The 14,356-nt window shown below is 40.7% G+C and overlaps 1 protein-coding gene across 4 annotated transcripts in view; it reads right to left on the bottom strand.

Moving 5' to 3' along the window:
• The window catches only part of SVIL (supervillin), a 345,773-nt gene that overhangs the window by 258,563 nt on the left and 72,854 nt on the right, over nucleotides 1-14,356 (bottom strand). For 3 of the 4 annotated variants that reach the window (XM_089668670.1, XM_089668672.1, XM_089668669.1), the window contains exon 2: nucleotides 11,100-11,173. The gene's annotated coding sequence lies outside the window, so the exon portion shown is untranslated. Of the gene's footprint in view, nucleotides 1-43; nucleotides 486-11,099; nucleotides 11,174-14,356 lie in introns of those variants that run through there. The other variant, XM_089668673.1, reaches the window with a different exon arrangement.

Below are 14,356 nucleotides of genomic sequence, written 5' to 3'. Positions count from 1 at the left end.
CATATATTTCAAAAAGAGACAAAAAAAAAAAAAAAAAACTTACTGAATTGTCAGGACCAGTCTTCCTCTTTAAAATTTAGATAGGATGAAGCTCAAAAACCATAACACCCCAAATGAAAACAAGCCAAAAAAAAGTGAGAAAAATGAATCTTTAACAGAAAAAAATATAATACTAGGACACTTTAAGACATAAAATGTGGCTTGATAATGAGTGAATATTAACATGCAGATATTTTTGCTGTCTGTTGCCAAGAAAGTTCTATGAGGAGTAATTTCAGACGGCAGCTAAATCGCACGCACATCAAGCATGTGACCAAAGGACAATCCCGACACCGCTGTGGAAAATTCTGGATTGGTCGAAGAAAACCTTTGGGGGGGCAAAATAAAAGCTCTCAGCTGCAAGAAGTTGGACAGGCTGTATATGCCAGCGTTGTCTTTATCCATGCCTGTGTTTGCTGTTTGCCTGCATGAAATTAGAGGATTGCTACAAGCTCAGAACACTCCAAGCCAAATGCAGTGTGGTAACATTACAGATGAGCAACCATTTATGGCTTGAAGAGAGGAGCACATGCTTCAGGCTAATCTACCATAAATAGCTCTGCAAACGGCTGGGATCAAATCAGCTGTTCTCATCTTCACAGCCAGTGGCCACCTTTCTCATTGTACATTCATTTCATTTGAACTTTCTGAGCTTCCTGTCACTTTTGTTTTTTTTTGTTTTTTTATTTTACATAAGTGGACAGTCCTAAAAAGCTTACAGTTAACCTAAAAAAAAAAAAAAAAAAAAAAAAAAGAGAAGAGCACACAAAAAAACACACGCACACACAACCAATTAATGCAGGGGTGTTAACATTTTTGGAAAAGAAAAAAAAAAAAAAAACTACTTGACCAGGGACTAAAAATCGGTGCCCCAATCTACTTGTCCGGATTAAAAAAAAAAAAATGTATTTAAATCTGTTTTAACCTCCCTAGCAGTCCGATTATGTACATATTTCTGTGCTCAAAGCGGTACTTTTTTTGCATGGAAATATGTATTTTTTTATTGTAGGCCTGTAATTTTTAGGAATAACTCACAAAAATCTGTCCAAACTGCAGGAGGGAGATCGTGAGAGCACAGGACAAGGTAAGAGAAGAACAGATCCCCAAGCAGCGCCGCATGGTAAGCCCGAGTGTAGCTCGGGGTTACCGCTTGTGGTACTGAAACTTTACCCCGAGCTACACTCGGGAATACCGCCAGGGAGGCTACGTAATGTCTGGGGCTTTTAAATACAAAAGGGGCTTTATGGCAACTTACACATTTAATATTTTTTAAATATCGCCTCCTCCCTTCCCTGCCTGTCTTTTCTCCAGCACCGTACCTGTCATAGCCGTGGATGTGAATAGTTTGTGTCTAAGACTGCTCATCTGCCCTTGTACACCTGTATTGTGTGGTTACGGGTGCTGTCTGTCTGTCAGCTGGTCACAGATTTGCACAAGCCCGCCCTTACTATTGAAGCAGAATTTTCCAACCTGCCGAACACCATGGCTGCAAGCAACTAGAAACCAACTGAATTCTGAATTTCGTGTCTTTTGTGGTCTTGAAATATTAATTACTTCAAAGTACATGTAGCTACAGAGATGAGTGATGGCTTTTTTTATGAATTAAGATGTTAAAAAAAAAAAAAAAAGTTTAATGGGCAGTACAGTGGCTAAGTGCTTAGCACGTCCGCCTAGCGCCACTAGGGTCGTTGGTTCGAATCCCAGCCATGACAATACCTGCCTGGAGTTTGCATGTTCTCCCTGTGCATGGGTGGGTTTCCTTGAGGTACTCCAGTTCCTCCAACACTCCAAAGACATGCTGGTAGGATAATTGGCTTCTGTCTAAATTGTATGTGTATGTATGAATGTGAGTTAGGGACTTTAAATTGTGACCTCTTTTAGGGTTAAAAAATAAAACCAAACTGCTCTGGCAATGCAGGTCCCCTTTAAATTATTACAGTCATTTGCACAAGATTGTTCAGGAATGGTCAGCTACAGCAGTTTCTGTACATTTTACTGAAAAAAGCAGGCAACCAAAAAAAGAGGCAGATTCCCTGCCATTAGGCCTGTGGAGTTCCCCTTTCAGCAGACAGCCACTCTATATGTCTATTACATTCCCCTCCTATCTCTGCCCTCCTATCAGTCCTATTCCTGTATGATAACCCTTTTACAGTATAACAGCAGTGCCAAAAATAGGACACAGAAGTCCAGCAATGGCCAAGAAAGCAAAAAAAAAAAATTTGACAAAACACCAAGGAGGGCAGATCCTTAATGTAACATATCATTGATCACACACTTCCCCATAGGATATAGTTTAGCGAGTGGAACTTCATCTGTTATTAGTAACACAACAAGTCAAAAGGATCAATACCCATCATGTGATGAAAGAATCCCTCCTTCTGAAAATAATATTTCCCTGGCTGTCAATCAGTTCCACCTGTTATACTACTTTGAGTCATGGAACACATATGCAAATCCAGAGTTCAGACTTCACTATCACTTTACTTACTATTAGTTCAGTCTGCTTAAACCTGAAGCTTAGCCTTCTTTTCCTTATCAATATGGTTATAACATTAAGTAAAAAAAAAAAAAATTTTTTTTTTTTGTTTTTTTTTTTTTAAACACACCTCATTTGGACTCAATGACATCATTACAGGGTCTTTGTGCTTTTCTATGCAATACAGACAGATGAGGGCTGGTGGGAGAGGCTGGCAGGGTGTTTTACGTAGCTTACCGAAAACATCCCAGCACCCTGCCTCAGTACAAAAGCCCTCAGACCTAATGCGAGCAGTGGTGAGTTATTCAAATATCAAAATGTCTTGTCTAGGTGGTCAGTCTAGGTGGAGGAGTGGCTGTTCCTAGCCAGGCTGTATTTGCAAGCAGATTGCCTTAGGCAACGCCCAAATGTGATGCTAAGCCTCTGTGATTGAAATGAAAATAAATAAAAGTGGTGGGCTAGGGGCAGTCAGGCTGGAAAGGAAAGATGATGTTGGGCATCCTCCAGCCCGGAAATTAGTATGGCTCTGACTTGCTGCAGCTTCCAATACACACTGCAAGGAGTTCACAGTGTGCAGTGAAATCAGAGTGAGCAATTTTAGTAGGAGAGGAGCCTGGGTGACTCTGCATGGTAAAGCTGGAGTTCAGCTTTAAAATCTGAACCCAAAAATATGTAATATATTGCAGCTACCAAACCTTAGATGCAGTCCGTGGATTAGGTGGCTGCATTTTTTCTTTTTATATTTTCTATGTACAGAAAAATACTTTTTGATCTTACCAGAAATCCAATGTGCATGGAATGAACACCCAGTGCACTAAACTGAAATCTCAACAAAACCACAGTACAGCAAGAGAGCAGTGTCACCCTTGGACACCTTAGAAAACGGTTTCTGGCAGGACCAAGTAAAAAAAAAAATAGAAATGCAATCACATCTATGGACAGGTAAGCTGCTTTGTATAAAATCTTTGCTCTTGGGTTTAGATATACTTTTCCAGCTTACACCAATGTAGTACAGAACATTTTCCTAAAATTGTGCCATGCTGTGCTGCATTGATGTGAACAGGCACCATGCTGTGCTGCATTGATGTGAACAGGCACCATTGAAAATTATGTGATTGTCATGCAATTCGGTGTGACATCTGATATTGTACTGGTGTGAGTGGAGCCTTAAAGTGTATATTTATATCACTGTGATACATGCACACTTCCCCACGGTTTATCGCTTTAAATACTCCATTGGCAACAAAAATGTTAATCTGACAGAATTGCACTCAGCTCCTACAGTATGTCCTTTTTGTGGACTGAGTGGTGTCAGCCCTGCCAAGTTGTCTTTTATTAAACTAGTCAAACCCTCCCACTCTCCTCACCTCCACAACATAAAGGCTAATATTCTGTAGTCCCAAGATGAGAACTAGGAGGGCTCAACAGACTCCCTGAATTAACATTGCAGAGTGCACAAGGCACAGGACCGCTCTGCATTTGAGATCATCAATGGGCTGTTTTCTGCACGTCTCAAACAGATTTAACAAAACCCTATCAGTAGTATATTTAACAGACCAAAAAAAGAACAAAATATGTAGTTTGTTAGAATTTACATACATTTTAAAAGGATAGGTTCACCTTATTCATGGTGTAACAGGTTTCGAATGGACCAGCCTCTGCTCCTCCCCACTCCCCATTGTGACAGCTAGCGGGGGATCTTCTCCTCCTGTCACAATTTAAAAAAAAAAAAAAAAAAACATGGCCATGCAGGGCTCCACTCACACCCACGTCATTCATTCATGATGTTCTGTAAATGAATGAACTACAAGTTCTGACAGCCTATGTGGCTGTGGAGCACCATGGTAGTTCATTAATTCCTCCTGTCAGTATATCAGGTTGCCCGTACAGGCAAGCAGATACACTGACAGGTCTGCAGGAGACCTGCATGACATCAGCGTTCTGCTGATCACTGGTGCAATGCTTTAGAAGCTTCAGAAACAAAATAAATGCATATTTGTGCATTTATTATTTTTTGTAAAAAGGTGAATTTATCCTTTAAGGCTACATTCACAGGAACAACGGCTGATGAGAATCAGTAGATTCTTCCAGGCAGAGCTACACACTGCATGCACGCAATGGGGGGAGATTTACTAAAAGTGGTGCACACAGAATCTGGTGCAGCTCTTCATAGTCACCAATCAGCTTCCAATGTTTGTCAAATCTTAATTGAACAAGCTGAAGTTAGAAGCAGATTGGTAACCATGCACAGCTGCAACAGATTCTGTGTGCACTAGTTTTAGTAAATCTCCACTACTGTGTGCAAATAGTAGCAACCTTCAGATTTGTACTCCATACAAATCAAAGGCCAGCACCACCACTATTCCTATGTAACCTTTCATCCAAATGGTTACAGACTAAAAGCGCTTCTGACCTGGATGTGGTATGCGCCTAAGGAAAGCATGTCTTCAGAGTTTCTAGCCACAACTAATCGCCCAGTTTGTAAAAGGCCATAGCACAGAGTGCAGCTGTACCCACAGTCAGCATTAGCCTCCTCTGAATGCAGCAAACTATCCTCCCCTGTACTGTACAGGTGAGGTGACACTGGATACCTTTGCTGCCATTGTACTATTGCTGGGTGTCCAGTGCATCCCCATACCTTTAACCTCCCTAGCGGTATGATCATTTCAGATTTTTGGTGCTGAAAACGGTACCATTATTTTGCATGAAAATATGTAGTTTTTTTATTGTAGGCTGTAATTTTTAGGAATAACTCACTGAAATCTGTCCGAACAAGAGTCTATTAAACATCCCGGGTATGATAAAATTTGAAACACGAAATCATAAATTATAACTTAATAATCATAAAAAATAATAGATTAAATTCAATAATATAATCAAACCAAAAACACTGAAATTTGAAATATAGCGCCAAGTTCGCACATTTCTGAGCAAAGTCGCAAAATCGTTTTCAGTGTCTGATGACGAATTTCCCCCACGAATCATTATCACTCAATTCTGCAAGTGGTTCTGATTTACTATCGCTGTTCTCTAGCTGATCTAAAACCGCTTTTGACCTAAAGGGACGCTTTTTGGACGCCATGGACTTTTCTTAGTTTCCAGGCAGAAAGAACAGACAGACAAAATGCAGGCAGGGCACAGGACAAAGCACTAGGGACAAAATGTATGTGAAATGGGTTGAAACAGCAATGCTTTACTATGTAAAATTTGTTTGGGAAAAAAAATGAAATTTTTTCAAATTTTCAAATTTCCCGCCGGCGCCTGTACGTCCCGACGTCACAGGGACCGGAACACAGAAGCCGGATGCCGGCATCGGCCGGAGGAGATGGCCGGGGACGCTGCAGGGGACACATCGCGGGAGCAAAGGACAAGGTAAGCTCTGCAGGGAATCCCTATGCAGCGCCGCATGGTAAGCCCGAGTGTAGCTCGGGGTTACCGCTTTTGGTACTGACATTTTACCCCGAGCTACACTCGGGAATACCACTAGGTAGGTTAAGGAGGTGTGGGCTCCCTCCAGGCATGCCTGTCCTTAATCTATCCATTATTATATATGTGTTCAAACTTTAAGACTCTCAAAATTTATAGGAGTTAGGACTGCAGTACACTGGGGTGCCGTGATGTGGCCTCTGTAGCTTATGAATATACTTGCAGCTGTGTGTAAAACTAAACCCCTTGTTTTAACATGAACTGTTAGGCAAGTTTAATTTGGTTTGTTGCAGGCTGGCTGGTAAGAGAGCTGGGAATTTTTGTGTTATTTTTTGCCAAGCATTGCCCTTCCATGGGCTCCACGCTGCAAAGCCAGTTATAGGTTGGGGTGGTTGCCATTTGTTTCTACTGGTCTGTACTATCTCAGCTGCCTCTCAAGTTCTGCGATGAATAAACAGCCGGGTTACCGGTGTGCATTAATTCTGAATGGATGCGTTAGAATGAGCAGAAAGAAGAGCTGCTACCTTATTGTTCTTTGTAATAAAAGCAGAAATATGCCAGCACAAAATACATCATTTGCTTTCTTCCAGTTCATTTATGCAGGAGATTTTTCCAGGAACATCCAGCATTTACATGATGTCATATATTCTAATTAAAAACCTATCAATGTAACAAGCCCAGAGCTGCAAAGACTGGATAACAGGCAGAGAAGGGTGAGTTAACCATCTGAAGAGGTTAAGTAGCTTTAAATAACCTGGGCATGTTGTGGAAGGGGCCGTAGCCAAGAGCATATACAAAAGATAAACAGTGATCTATCCTCCTCTGCTTGTGCTGGTGTACATGATGAGTAACATTGAACACATCCATTTATAACCTAAATAGAGAAGCAAAAAGCTATGTCATGGCGCTCACCTGCGGACTATCAAGCTCCAGGCAGATATGTACAAGACACAAATTAATGCAGCTCTGATTCCACCAATAAATCATTAATTGCTTTTATTTAAATTCAGCCAGAGTAACTAGCTAGACTTGATATCGGCCCCTTGCAACAACTATTCAGCAGTACTGGCTGAAAAAGGGAGAAGGGAGAAGTGGGACAGAGTCAAATCAGATGGGCTGCATGCAAACATACTATACATGAGGGGGGAAAGAAAGGGGAAAAAAAATGCTTCCTTATTCTGCTGCTGGTCTGTCACTGTCTATTTAGTAGGCTTGGGGATAGCAGGCAGGGGATCCTCTCCCCACTGTCACTGTTCAAAAATGGCAGGTCTATGTGGGGCTCCGCCAGCACAGCCACATCATTCATTCACAAACTGTTTTTAGTTTTCAATGAACTGTGAAGACGCTGATGAGCACCTTCTTCGTTCTTTCACAAGCTCTGCAGGTTTGAAATGGCAAACCCGTACAGCGGTATAGGCTGAAAGCTGAAGGGCTTGTCAAAAAGGTACCGGAGATTGCACCCCTGAGCTACTAATCACATGTGCAATGCTCTGCAGGCTCCTGTGGGAGAAAAAAAAAACAAAAACATTTTTTTCTGCAAAATGTGCATTTTTTTAAATTTCACAGGTGGTAAACTTAAAGCAAACCTTCACCCAAAAGGGGAAGTTCCACTCATTTGCATCAACTCTCCCACCCCCTTTAACATTTGGCACTTTTTGGGAGGGGAGTGGGTTCCTGGTTTTGACAGGTACCCCTTGCCACTTCCAGTCAGATCACCTAAGAGTTCCATGCAGTAGCTCAGCTCCCCCTCCTTCCCCAGCAGCATTCTGGTACACATCACATGTCCCAGAAGACTGCGGGACCATTCAAAAAGGGCAGCGCCTCGCGCATGTGCAGTGGGCTTCATGGCTGGTTTACCTTAGTTAGGATTCTGCCCCTCCTGGATCTGAAGCAGATTGAAGAATCGACTTGGATGAGGACAGTGCTGGATCCCTGGACAGGTAAGTACCCTTATATTAAAAGTCAGCAGCTACAGTATTTGTAGCTGCTGATTTTTAATGTTTTGGTGGGAGACTGAAGCTCCTCTAACTGCAAGTGGATACTTCATTAAATCACTGGACTAGATGGACAGACATACCAATAATTTAGCAGGAAGAACGGCTTTTTTTTTTCATTTATGTATTTAGCAGTTTGCATGAAGTTCAGCTTTATTTCATGTTCATATAAACCTTCACCAAAATATATCTACAGGTCAAGAGCATTTGGTTAAATTGGTTTTAAGAAAATGTTTCTTCCCCTACAGGCACTGTACCCTTACATGTATGCCGTGCACACTGGCACATTATGGCAAGTGCTCTCCCCACCAATGAGTCTACTTTTGCTTAGTTTGCCACTGCAGTCCACAAGAGAACTCAGCCAGAAGTGCATCCTTAGCATTAGTCCCTAGTTTTATTTTAAAATAAGCCGAGTGCTTTAGGAAAATGCTGGTTGCCAGGCTGTTATACTAACCCTGGCTTAAAACGTTCTAAATCTTGGAGCCAAAACAAATATATAAAACATGCCTATCAGGAAAGTCTAAGTAATGGGACTTTACTTATCCTGAGGCAGCAGGGTGGATTTGATTTAAATCAAACTGATTTATATCACGATTTAAATCACTAGTCAGTAAGGCTTGATTTAAATCCTAGTTTTCTACATAGACTAATTCTTGCTGGTATAACTTTAATATGCAAGTAGATGAAGATTTTTAGAATAACTTTTCATATTAGTTTTTTTATCCCCAGTTTAATAGGTTAATCATTCATATTTGGAAAATTTTTCTGTTGTACTTAGGAAGGAGAAAAATCATTACCTTAATAACAATTTTAATAGATTTATTCAACTGAAACAATAACATTCCAGCATATGTTATTTGCTTAAACATCCATGTTTGTTAACTAATTTGGCTAAACAAAATATATATATTTTAAGAAACTTAGACTGTCAGCCCCTTCCTCCTCACACTTAGTTTCACTTTCTTCTTGTGCAGATCTATTCCACTCCAAACAATCAGAAAAATATTGTTTCTATTCTATTCACTGAACTTCTTGAAATGTAGCACTGAAGGGGTTGATTCTGTATTCATAGGTTTGTAGAAGTTAGGATTAAGGTCTTTTTCTTAACTCTGTTCATGTTATAACATTTTTGCTGTGAAGAAGAGGCATGTGATCTCCGCTGAGTCAAATTCAGTTTTGAGAACTGCAAAAGTAAACCGAGCATCTGTGATAATATCTTGTAGGCAGAGAAACTGCCCAATAATCTTACAAAAAACCTCTGGAAGAGCATAACATTGTGAATGGATTCATGGAATTTATTTACCAAAAAAATTAAACATATACAGCCTTATTCTACATAATTAAAAAACGAATCTTTATTTCATGATGGAATAACCTTTGGATGGTAATCTATTTTCCTCAAAAAGCATTTAATTCAAAAAAATCCGATTTAAATCAAAAAAAAAAAAAAAAAAAAAAAAAAAAAAAAAAAAAAAAAAAAAATCGGATTTTTTTTATTTTTTTAAAAAATCATTGATTATCCACCCTGTGAAGCAGTGACCCAAAGTGTAAAAGCCAGAGAGTCAGCATGACACCATTAGTAGAATAAGAACTCTAATGCCAACTCCATTATTGTTCCTCATAAAAGGCATTTTTCAGGCCTGTATTCTTACATATTCCTAGTCTATGGTTCCCAGTCTATGAAATTAAAAGTGTCACTCAAGGCAGACAGATTCTCTCATTCCGTTTTTGAACCTCACTGGCAAATAAAGAAAGAGAACACCCCTGTTAGTCACTGTAACATCTCATAATCAAGGGTTTGCTCTTTCATTGCCTGTGGTAATCCTTTCATTGCACGCTACTACATCATTGCCGCAGCAGCCAAGCAGACGAGGAGGAGAGAGCTCTTGAATCCTTCATACAAAACAAGCTGTGCAAAGTAACAGTCATTTAAAACAGCTGTGCAAAATATTCCCCTGAATAATTCAATCAGCTTTTCAGGGATCTGATCCTGTTGCTTGTATTATTATATCCGCTGCAAAAATACAATTTGCTTTATCCCATTTCAACGCCAAGTGTGCAGGAGGAAAAGTTCATGTGAACCGAGGCGAAGAAAAATAATAACATAATAATGATTCCCATAATGCACACATTCTTCAGAGTATAAACAAATATACTATAAACACGGATCACAGTAACCACATACATCCTTACAAACTAATCTCTGCACAAATGAAAACTGCTCAAATGCTTCTCACACAGTACATTTATGTCCTAGGTTTCTACAAAACTGAAATGATCATATTTTATAGCAATGTCCATAGAACCAAATCACACCAGTCCCAGCCCCACAGGAACGAACAATCTAACATACCTGTACTAGTCAAAATGGGATACACAGTGGGGGAGATTTACTGAAACTGGAGCACTCAGAATCTGGTGCAGCTGTGCATGGAAGCCAGTCAGCTTCTAACTTCCACTTGTTCAGTTAAGCTTTGGCAATATAAACTGGAAACCGATTGGTTTCTATGCAGAACTGCACCTGATTTTGCACTCTCCAGTTTTAGTAAATAAAACACCCACACTATAGAGTCAACTTAAACCAAGAAGAAAATTTAAACCTGAAGCTGACCACAAATCTGAAAGCTTGAGCAGAGAGACAACCTCAACAGTGTGCTTCTTTTCCTTTTAAAGTCCATACAGAGGGTGGGGTGGGGAAGAGACCTGTATGTTAAAAGTGAAACTGCAGAAGACAGATCCGGTCTCCTCACCTACCAGTCAAGACTGCTGTGTAGATTTCATAACTGGATTGAAATTCCAATCCTCTGGCAGGTAAAACTGCTCCCATATGAATATGATTTGTGTATTTAGCAGTTTGCCTGGAAATAAGCTTTAAAAAAAACCCAAAAAGTATATTAAATATCTTCAGGGTCAACAGCTTCCCCATGCTGCCATTTAAAAAAATCTCCAGGAGCTGGGTCCCTAGCAGATATAAACTGCAAGTTCAATTGGACTATAACTTTGGAAGTTGATTTGTCTCCCAAAAGTGAACGGAAGGGAGAATGTGTAATTGTTTGACAAAATAGGAAACCCTTAAAAGAGTAAAGAATAGCAAGCATATCACAAATACCAGCAAAACTATGCATGCGATATGGTTATCACCATCTGCCCACACAGGAACTTACTTTTGCAACCTTCTCAAACGAGGTCTTGCTGAGGCACCCAACATCAAAGGAAGCTATTCATGAAGACCAATAACCTGAAAGACACAAAAGCACAAAAAGATGTTCTAATTTCCTTCCACTTGGAATAACTGATGTCTACACATTGTCAGGACTGACAACAATTACTTGTTAAAGATCAGACATGCCTGAGACTACTGCTGCAGCCAATTCTGTAACCACTTTATAAAGTTTAAAGGCCGGCTTCCTGAGTTATACAACATGTAAGGATAGGTCAGATGCCAGACAGAGGAGCATCAGCCAAGAACATGTCCAGGACATCCTCTACATAGCTGTCATTCTTCTGCCTGTTGTGAAATTTTACTTACTGATAAAATGTACCCTTACCCACAAAGATGCTCTCCAGTTCTCAAAGAACATGTACGCAATCAAAGAAAAGCGTGTTGTGCTGCCTCTATATAAAAATATTACCTCCAGAGAGCCCCTTACTTCTAGTCCTGGGAGCCTCATCGACTATTAGCCTACTGTATACTGCAAACTCAGACTGGTTGTCAGAGATCACTTCCTTGCATACATACCTACCTATATTTCTCACATATAAGTATGCAGAACCACTGACAACGCCCCCCCCCCCAATTCGCCAAACAAGCCAGCCAAGTGAACTACTCCTTTTAGAGTGCCAGATCTGCTAATGTTTCTCAAAAAAAGTACAAAAATGACTAATAGCACTTGGCAGGAGCTTAGACACCCTTGGAACTTGTCTTACATTGAGGAAGTACCCATAGTCCAACTGGGAAAATTCAAACGGGTAGATAAACCAAACCTCCCAAGAATATTATAACATTGGGTCGGCCATCACCCAGAAACAATGCAAATGTTGCATGAATGATTAAGAAGCAAACAAATGGAGATATAATCATGTTATGTTTATAAACGTCTTGGGACTTCAACACAAATCGGCTATGGAACGTTCTACCTAAACTATATCAGCTGCATTCCCTGTAATGTCTATAAAGCTACCTTTAAGACCAGCTGGTTCTGCTTCTTAGACAACACTACATACAACAGGAGGTTAAAGGATATATACACACCACAGTCATCAAACTTACAAGAGAGCTGTAACATTCCTTCAATAAAGCAGGGCATTCATACCACATCAGGCCCACTTAACATAATTCCTGTATTAAACTGCATAAAAAGAGTTGCCCATATAGGAAATCAATGGTGGTGCTGTATTAGGCAACCCTAAATGTACAGTACTTCCTTGATGGTGTTTACCCAGTGCTGGTAATTTCAGAATTACACGAGTTTAATTTCACATAATTGGGTGCCTCCAGAAATTTTGTAGGACATTTGCAGTTATTTAAATGCAAGACCAAGGGGGATTAAAGAGTCTAGTAGAGACTAGGCAGGGAAACAAGGGTGAGAGAAGGGATGAGGTGTTGGGTAACAATGCAGGGAGGCAATCGGTTCCAAAGTGCATTCAAGAGAAAATGGCTCTGAATTGTGTAGACCCCAAGAAAATAATCCACACAGTCCAAGTGGCAACAAGCAGAATATCGGTCACAAAACCGGACAACTAGTTCTTCCAAATGCTGGAGGAGAGCTAGCTCAGTGCACCACTTTGCCACTGAAGGAGTAGATGAGGATTTTCAATGCCTTGGGATTCTATTTCTTCCTACTTACTGCCAGGAATGGAACAGACTAGGAAGCCTTGAGAATAGGGCAATAGTGGGAGACACAGGAGAATACATCTCTATTGTCATTTTGGAAGTATGAAAAATGCAGGAGCATAAGTCTGGATTCAGGGAACATGTCCATCACAGCAGCATTGTTCCTGTTGCTCTTCTGCACCTTCAGCAAGTGTTGGGAGTAAAAGGAAAAATCATATGCATCATTAGGGGCAATGGTACCAGCGACTGAGAATTTTGCAGCACTTTTCCTGAGCCACTGCGGATACACGAGCCTTTTTGTAATTCATCCCGAAATGTTTTTGGTCCAGGTCCCTTTCCCAAACTAAGATACAATAGAAGATATGAGGTGGGGATGGACAAGGAGCAAACTGAGAAAGAAGATGGGTGTGCCTTTGCTATATATATTACACACACACAAAATATATTGCCAAAAGTATTGGGATACCCCTCCAAATCATTGGATTCAGGAGTTCCAATCACCTCCATGGCCACAGGTGTATAAAAGCACCTAGGCATGCAGACTGCTTCTACACACATTTGTGAAAGAATGGGTCGCTCTCAGGAGCTCAGTGAATTCAAGCGTGGTACCATAATAGGTTGCAACCTGTGCAATAAGTCCATCTGTGAAATTTCCTTGCTACTAAATATTCCACAGTCAACTGTTAGTGGTATTGTAACAAAGTGGAAGCAACTGGGAACAACAGCAACTCAGCCACGAAGTGGTAGGCCACGTAAAATGACAAAGCAAGGTCAGCGCACACTTAAGAGCACAGTGTGCAGAAGTTGCCAACTATCCGCAGAGTCAATAGCTAAAAGACCTCCAATCTTTGGGTGGCATTCAGATTAGTACAACAGTGCATAGAGAGCTTCATGGAATGGGTTTCCATGGCAGAGCAGCTACATCCAAACCTTACATCACCAAGTGCAATGCAAAGCGTCATATGAAGCGGTGTAAAGCACACCATCACTGGACTCCAACAGTGGAGAAGTGTTCTCTGGAGTGACAAATCACGCTTTTGTCTGGCAATCCAATGTACACTTCTGGGTTTAGCAGTTACTAGGAGAACGGTACTGCATTGTGCCAAGTGTAAAGTTTGGGGGGCCTTGCCTCTTCATTCCAATGAAGGGAACTCTTAAGGCTTCAGTACATACAAAAACATTTTGGACAATTTCATGCTCCCAACTTTGTGGGAACAGTTTGGGGATGGCCCCTTTCTGTTCCAACATGACTGCGCACAAGTGCACAAAGCAAGGTCCATCAAAAGGCATGGATGAGCGAGTTTGGGGTGGAGGAACTTGACTGGCCTGCAAAGAGTCCTGACCTCAACCCAATAAAAACACCTTTGGGATGAATTAGAGTGGAGACTGCGAGCCAGGACTTCTGATCTGATATCAGTGCCTGACCTCACAAATCTAGAAAAGCTAAAATTTCTGGGGAAATCGTATGAAGTGTTCTTGTGTTCAGCTCCCACTCTAGTATTGAACATTCCGCCATTCATTCCTATGGGACCAATTTCATCACAAAAACGCCGATATTTCGTAAACCATTCGGAGAAACGTTCCATA

This window comes from Staurois parvus, unplaced genomic scaffold (genome assembly GCF_062004578.1).
Source record: "Staurois parvus isolate SC_StPar_1 unplaced genomic scaffold, SC_StPar_1.0 ptg000061l, whole genome shotgun sequence".
In the NCBI taxonomy this organism is placed as follows: Eukaryota; Metazoa; Chordata; class Amphibia; order Anura; family Ranidae; genus Staurois; species Staurois parvus.
The sequence above is the reverse complement of the archived record's forward strand: the minus strand, read 5'-3'. Positions and strand labels throughout refer to the sequence as shown.